The sequence below is a fragment of the Elephas maximus genome, chromosome 9 (genome assembly GCF_024166365.1).
Source record: "Elephas maximus indicus isolate mEleMax1 chromosome 9, mEleMax1 primary haplotype, whole genome shotgun sequence".
In the NCBI taxonomy this organism is placed as follows: Eukaryota; Metazoa; Chordata; class Mammalia; order Proboscidea; family Elephantidae; genus Elephas; species Elephas maximus.
The window spans coordinates 76,665,949-76,673,602 of record NC_064827.1 but is presented as its reverse complement, the minus strand read 5'-3'; the positions used below and the strand labels follow the sequence as shown (position 1 = coordinate 76,673,602).

Sequence of the window (7,654 nt, the reverse complement as noted above, 5' to 3'; positions counted from 1 at the left end):
GGGACTTTCTAGACCATCTCTCAGGTAGGACAACACCATCATTGTAATGCTTGAGTCTTTTTTTCCCCCTTAGCATTGCTTCTCCCACTGATTCTCCCTGAGAGTAAGACATCATAAATACTTGGTACCAGTTCCCTTACATCTCACCAAAACATTCCAGTGGTTCTTGAGGGAGGTAATTATCATCTCCAATTTGTAGATAGTTAGAGTAATAATTATAAGGAGCCCTGGTGGCACAATAGTCAAATGCTTGGCAGCAAAGTGAAAGATTGGTGGTTATGGGAAAAAAGACCTGGGGATCTGTTCCTGTAAAGATTACAGCCTAGGAAACCCTACGAAGGAGTTCTACTGTGTATATAGGGTCGTTATGAGTCAAATCAACTTGATGCTACCCAAAAACAACAAAGAGTAATAACTAAGATTTATTGAGCATTTGGAAACCCTAGTGGCATAGTGGTTAAGAGCTACTGTTGCTAACCAAAATGTCGGCAGTTTGAATCCACCAGGCACTGAAGCAGGCAGTCATGAAAGAGTTATTAACCATCCCATAATAGTTGTTTTTCAGAAAAGTCTACTCTTGCTACATTTTTGTTACATCTTTTACGGCACTTCCCCATGATTGGTTAAATGCCTAGGTTTCTTCTGTTCTGGGAGGAGGCCAAGGCGCAGACAAACTGACTCTGAATGTACCTTCTATGAGGTCTTCGCGGGGTGGCAGCAGCAAGCGACCGCTGTTTTTTTAGGGCTGTGCAGAATGTTATTTAGAGCCATGCGCAAGAACTCATTGACTAAAACTATGCCCACTGTTCACGCATCACGAGACTGAAGATACTACCCCTACTGTTCATGTATATGTATGTCACTCCCTATAAAAGGAGCAATCTGCCCTGGTTCAGGGAGCTGGCGGCCACAGGTCGGGAAGCTGCCTGCTTTCAGGTTTGCAAACTGCGAATAAATTTTTGTGTTTTTCCAAGCCTGCGTCAATTCACTAGTCTGCTCGATAAAAACCTCTAAGTTGATTACTTCAGCACTCTATGGGATGGTTCTACTCTGTTCCATAAGGCCACTATGAGTCTGAATTGACTTGATGGTAGGTAGTTTTGTTTTTGTTGTTTACTGAACATTTATTATGCGTCAGGTACTGTGGTGAGTGTTTTTAGGCCTGATCCTCTCCAATTCTCACACCAATTCTCTTTAGTTGGAACCAGTTATAGATGGGAAAACCGCGGCTCAGGGAGGGTAGGTGTCTTGTCCTAGGACATCCAGTAAACTGGCATTTGAACCCCGGTCTTTTTGATCCAGACGCTAAACTGCCTCATCACTGATACATTTGTGGATAACTTCAGGGCTCTCCTCTGTGGAAGAAGGGAGGAAGGAGGATATTTGAAGGGGGATGCTAAGGTTGATTTAAGTTGAAAGTAAGTCCGGACGCTGACGGAGCCTCCCAAAACTCCAAACCGACCCCCCACTCTCTTACAGTCTATTCTCCCCAGCCGAAGAAGCGACGCGCACGCGCACACCCTCTCGCCTGGCTCCGCCTCCCGGGGGGCGCCGTTCCTAGCTCTCGGCTCTGGGGCTTGCGCACTCCATTCCCAGCCGGCAGCGCCTTCCCGGCGGGGGACTTCCGGTGAGCCTGGGTGTGGTTCCGGGTCGTGGCGCGGTTCGGGGCAACAGGGGTGCTGCTCGGCGAGCCGGCGGCGGCGACCAGCGGGGGAATGAGGGCGAGCCTGGGAAGTGGCAGCTGAGCGGTCCGGGAGGAGCGCCAGTCTCCGAGGATTCCAAGAGTTCGGAACTTGGGGCAGGGGCCGGGAGGCGCGGGGGAGCTGGGCCCTCTCTCAGCAACGTGTCCCGGGGCCGGCCCGGCCCGCAGTTTGGAAGCAGCTTCAGGTAAAGGTTGCCTCAGCAGCTGGCTCACTCGCTCGCCTCCCAGCCCACCTCCGGGGCCTGGTGCCTCCCTTCACTCCGCGCTCAGCTCTGCACGGGGGGCAGCCCATCAGGCCGGTGCTCATGTCGCCGGACAGTACCGGTTTCCTGGCTTTTTCCAGAGCTGGAGGCTGCCGTGAGCCTGACAGCTGTGTGTGTGATTTGGGGGAGGAGAGGCTAGTGGACCTGGTGGTGGTGGTGGTGGGGGTATGCCAATTATCCAGTAGTTTCTGGCCCTCTACTCGGCAGCACCTAGGTACCTTGATCTTCATAATCGGAAAATTAAGTTTTAAAAGCGTTGCCTGGGTGGTTCTTGTTTATTAACGCATCTTCTCCCTCGTTCTTCCAAAGAGCCCGGGAGACTCACGAACCGTTTTTTCCAGTAAGAATGCTGCTAAAACTTTTGTTCAATTTTTCATTTATGGCAATGGTAAGGAGGCTCCTAGATCTGTTTAAGGCTTAAAAAACAAACAAACAAAAAATGATTGTAGCTTAGACAAGAATTTTACTTCAGCTGGAGACCCAAAAGTTGGTTCAGAAACTGATTAAAATCTCATACTGAATGAATGCAAGTAGTTTTTGAAGCTTATCGTGTACCTGGTCCAGTACAAAGCACCGTGTTGTTTTAAACCAAAATCAGCAAAGTCCAAAACATCCCAGGTGTGCACAGAGTCAAACAGGGAGACACGTGACTACACACATCAGTTTAAAAAAAACAAAACATTCCATTTTTGATACAGTTGGGGAGAATCTCTAATGTTAAAACCCACTAGAGCAGGAAACAAGGCACCGTATTTTATTTTTCAGAGCCTATGAAGATGCTCACTAGATGTTTTGCTGAAAGAGTTCTTGATGAAGCATTTATAATGTTTTTCATCTCTTTCAGTTTACACAACTGCAGGCTTGCTGGGACCTATGCGGCCCCTTTCCCATTCAGCTTTGCCCTCATACCTACCTTTAGCTACTGTGTATGCCAGTATGCTCACGTTCCTTCACACCTGGTCTAACTTGTAGCTACCTTTTCAGCTACGCTTGACACACATTTGTGAAGACTTCGTATTTTTAAGGAGCCGTGGTGGCACAGTGGTTAAAGCGATCGACTGCCAACCCAAAGGTTGGCAGTTCAAAACAGCCAGCGGCTCGATGGGAGAAGGATGTAGCAGTTTGCTTCCGTAGAGATTTACAGCCTCCGAAACCTTACGGGGTTCGATGGCAGTGGGTTTTTGGTTTGGATTTCTTTAAGTACTCCACCCTGATCTATTACCCTAGACAAGTAGGATCTCAAATCCGTTTTGTTCTTCCTGTGTTGCTTTTTGTGGGACATTTTCTCTGCCTAGAAGGTTTGTCTTGTTCTAGTTCTACCTGTTGAGATGCTACCCACAGTCTAGCTGAAGTTGGCCTACCTCAGCCATTCTGGGACAGCTTCAGGTAGAACTGATTTTTTCTCTAGACTCCTATAAACACTCATTATTATGTCTACAATTATTTCACTTAGCAAGCATTTATTGAGTGTGGATATATACTAGGCACCATGCTAGACATGGGAAATGTGGAGATAAATAAGACTCATTCTTTGCCCTCAAGGAGCTCAACTTAAAGAAATCAATAATTCCAACACAGTGATAAGTACTGTGTGAGAGTTAAATTTGTGATACAGTGGTGGCACAGAAGGAGGGGGTCATTATCTCTTTTGAGGGGTTATGGTCAGGGAATGCTTTATAGTATGGGATAAACGAAGCTTTATTGAGTATTTACCATGTACTGGGTATTATATAAAGGAACCCTGGTGGTGCAGTAGCTAAAGTGCTCAGCTGGTAACTGAAAGGGAGAAAGATGTATCAGTCTGCTTCCGTAAAAATTTACAGCCTTGGAAACCCTGTGGGGCAGTTCTACCCTGTCCTATAGGGTCATGAGTTGGAATCAACTTGATGGCAGTAGGTTTGGTTTGGTTTTGGTATTGTACATAAGTTTCTCTTGTTTAATCATGTTACAGTTAAACGTCAATTGACAGATTAGGAAGACGCAGGGTAAATTACACAGCTGCCACGTGACAGAGCCAGAATTCATACCTGGGTTCATCTGATGCCTAGATCTGTGATTTTTCCATTACATGCTTTGCCTTCTTTCTCACGCCAGAGCTCTCTTTGTACAGGTACATAATGAAATAACTCTACAAGAGAAAAAAATATGAGTGTCAAAATGAATGATACAGAAAGTTCTTTAAACGAATAGAGAAGATGGTGATCTTTCAAAGGTAGGAGATGGTAGATGGGTTAGCTTAATTTTTGAATATGACCTGAGAAGACATTCCATGGACTGTATTTAATTCCTGACCCCTATTCTTACTAGATATGTGAACTTTGACAAATTTTTTAACTCCCCATATCATTTTTCTCAACTATAGAGTGTTTGGAATTATATTGATCTCATGGGGTGTTGTGAATATCTAATCAGCTAATGTGTAGAAAAACCTGTTGCCGTTGAGTCGATTCTGACTCATAGTGACCCTATAGGACAGAGTAGAAATGCCCCATAAGATTCCAAGAAGTGGCTAGATTCAACTGTTGACCTTTTGGTTAGCAGCCTGAGCTTTTTTGACATACTTATTTTATTGTACTTTAGGTAAAGGTTTATAGAACAAATTAGTTTCTCATTAAACAGTGAACATACTGTTTTATGACATTGGTTAACAACCCCATGACATGTCAGCACTCTCCCTTCTCAACTTTGGGTTCCATTTTACCAGCTTTCCTTTTCCCTCCTGCCTTCTAATCCTTGCCCTGGGCTGGTATGCCACTTTAGTCTTGTTTTATTGGCCTGTCTAATCTTTAGCAGCCTGAACTCTTAACCCCTATACCACCAGGATTCCAGTGTGTATAAAGGGTCCCCTGAAATGATAGCTGTAAGATGCAAAGGTGTAATGCCTGTGACATGGCTTCAGAGTGGGGAGTAGACCAACCTGAGTAAAGCCATTGCTTCTTTTAGAGGGTAAAAAACCGACCAAACCCATTGTTGTCGAGTTGAATCCGACTCAGAGAGACTCTACGGGAAGGTAAAATGTTAAGCGCTCTGCTGTTAACCGTAAGGTTTGTGGTTTTAACCCACCAGTTGCTCCACAGGAGAGAGGTGTGGCAGTCTGCTCCTGTAAAGATCACAGCCTTGGAAAAAATTGGAGGGACAGCAGGGGTCTGAACCAGTGAGGCCCTTGTGTTCCAGTCCAGAGAGTTAATTGTAAATTCTGGTCCATGATTTTTCCAGTTAGTAAATACTTTTAGTATCTATGATTTATTCAGCAGTGCCAGGTAACATACTAGATCTGGGGGATACAAAGAAGAATAAAAGCAAGTCCCCACGTTCGGGTTGCTGGCATTCTAGGGGAAGATGTATGTGTAGGTTAACTGTAGTAAAGTGCTACAGACGTTAAGATACAACCCCCCTCAGGTTACCGTGGAGCACAAAGAAGGGAACACTGATGTTTATTAATGTTCACTTACTATGTGCCAGTATTGTGTTGTAGTATCTAATTTATTCCTATATAGGAAGATGGTGTTAGCATCCTAATTTTACAGGTGAGGAAACCAAGGCACAGAGAGGTTGAATAACTTCCTTGAGATTATACAGCTGATGGGGCTGTGAGATAGGGGGGATTATCTCGTAGGCTTTGGAATCCCCACTCTTCAGTATTACACCATGTTGATAGTTTTTTGCAATGGGAATGGCGACTCTCTGGAAAGACTCCACAGGAGCTGACCCTTGAGCTGTGATTTCAGTGTCCCCAACACTGTTGTAGGCATTAGGGATAATGATGAATGGATATGGGCTCTGCATTCAAGAAGCTCATCAACTAATCTGTCACTATTTAAATATATTAATTTGGGGGGGCGGCTAGAGGGTTTGTTTTGTTTGTTGACTCTTAACTAAAGACTTTATAAAACTGTTGCAGTTCAGTGGATTTACATACATTTGGGTTGAGAGATCTGCTGAAGTTCTGTTATTCTTGTGGATAAACCTTACTGATGTATAGGTCTTACTGTTAAGGACGCATCAATAGATACCAAATTATTGTACAACAAGAATTTTGGGAAGTTGTGACTCCAAAGTTACCACATTTCAGCCTATGTTCAACTAAAAATGACTGGGCACTTATATTTCAGTCGTTTAATGTTTTTATATATTTTCATTTAATATTTATAATCCTGTGAGATAGGTGGTGTCCCCATTTAACACATCAGTAGCCTAAGGCTTAGTAGGTAAATGAAGTTGTCTAAGAGTCTCACAGCTAGTGAATGATAGAGCCGGAAAAAATGGACCAAAAATGAGTAAACTAATATTTATGAACTCAGGTCTTTCTTTTAAGTGTCTACCTCAGGGTTCTCAAACTCAGATGCCCATAGTAAAATACAATGAGTGGGGAGGGATGGACTGGTGAATTGGAAAGCATATGACTAGTTTAAAGGTGACAGTCACTGCCCACCTCCATCTGATTGTTGCTGTGTGAAGAAGTGGGCCCAGTGTCCCTGGATCTTTTGACTTTTTTCAAGAGATGCTGGAAATTTAGATTTTTAGTTATCTGATTTAGAAAGCTTGTCATCTAAAAAATTATGTAGGCCAAAACACATTTGTGGGCTATGTACAATCCTAGGTTGCCTGATTGCGAACTCAGATCTGGCCACTGAAATTTTGGTTCCCACTACTCAAAATGAGAGGTACTACACACATTGTGATTATTGGTCAGAGGTCTACTGGTAAAGTATCAGATTGTGGAAGGTTTTTAATTGACTTGACTGAATTTTTTGAGGGGTGGCAGGGTGAATGTTTTTATTATATATAATCAGGCTAACTTAGGAGGTGTGGGGTTTGGTTGAGATGCCCTTTTTTTTTTTTTTAATCTTTTTTGGTCTCCTTTACAGTACCATGAAGTGAGTAAAGAGAGATAATCATAACCTCCTGAGATGAAGAAATTCATGCTTGGTGAACTATAGTTTAATAGAAAGTGCGCTAGACTGAGAGGGACTTGAGCTCTGAATACAGCTATGCCTTTCATAGCCTTTTGATTTTGGTCAGTTCACTTAAAAACCTTTGAATCTTTTCCTCCACCTGGATAGTAACGAAGAGCTAAATTCAACTCTTGCTGAGGCCCTTTCAGGATCCCAGGCTTTCTGATTCTAATTGACATACTAAAGTCACACAACTGCTTACTAGCAGACCCTGGCGAAGTATGGCTCTATCTTGAATACTGTTCCTCCTTTCCTCATGGCAGGTAGGAAGCCACTACTCAGCTCTCCCATCTGCTTTTTGTTCATTACTTCCGCTGGGAAAGGACCTTGATGGACCAGGTGTTCCGCAAATACATACAGTGCTTTGTTGACTATACACAAGATTGGAAGGGGGCATGGAGACACCCAGCATAGTGAGAGAAACATGGTCAGGGAGTTTCCAGCCCAAGAGTTTAATTTATTTTTATTTTAATACACAGCTTCCACAAGGTAAAAATTGAAGAAATATTGGACTTCCAGATACTTACTTTCATTCATACTCTATTGTATAAGGAAATAACATAAAAAAAACTAGAGTGTAAAAATGAAGAAAATAAATCCTGAGCAGTCATTCAAAATTTATTAACTCTAGATGGCAGCCATCTAGATATATTGGGGAAATAGATGTAAGATGTAATATAGAAAACACAAAATTTGGACCCAGAGAAAAAAACAGGTTTAAGTAAATGTAAGTG

General features: G+C 43.2%; 1 protein-coding gene across 7 annotated transcripts in view; it reads left to right on the top strand.

Annotated features, from left to right (window-relative positions):
* Positions 1 to 1,647: 1,647 nt before the first annotated feature.
* Positions 1,648 to 7,654, top strand: part of MAPKAP1 (MAPK associated protein 1) — a 270,520-nt gene continuing 264,513 nt past the window's right edge. For all 7 annotated transcript variants that reach the window (XM_049895371.1, XM_049895368.1, XM_049895372.1 and 4 more), the window contains exon 1: positions 1,648 to 1,887. The gene's annotated coding sequence lies outside the window, so the exon portion shown is untranslated. The remainder of the gene's footprint in view (positions 1,888 to 7,654) is intronic.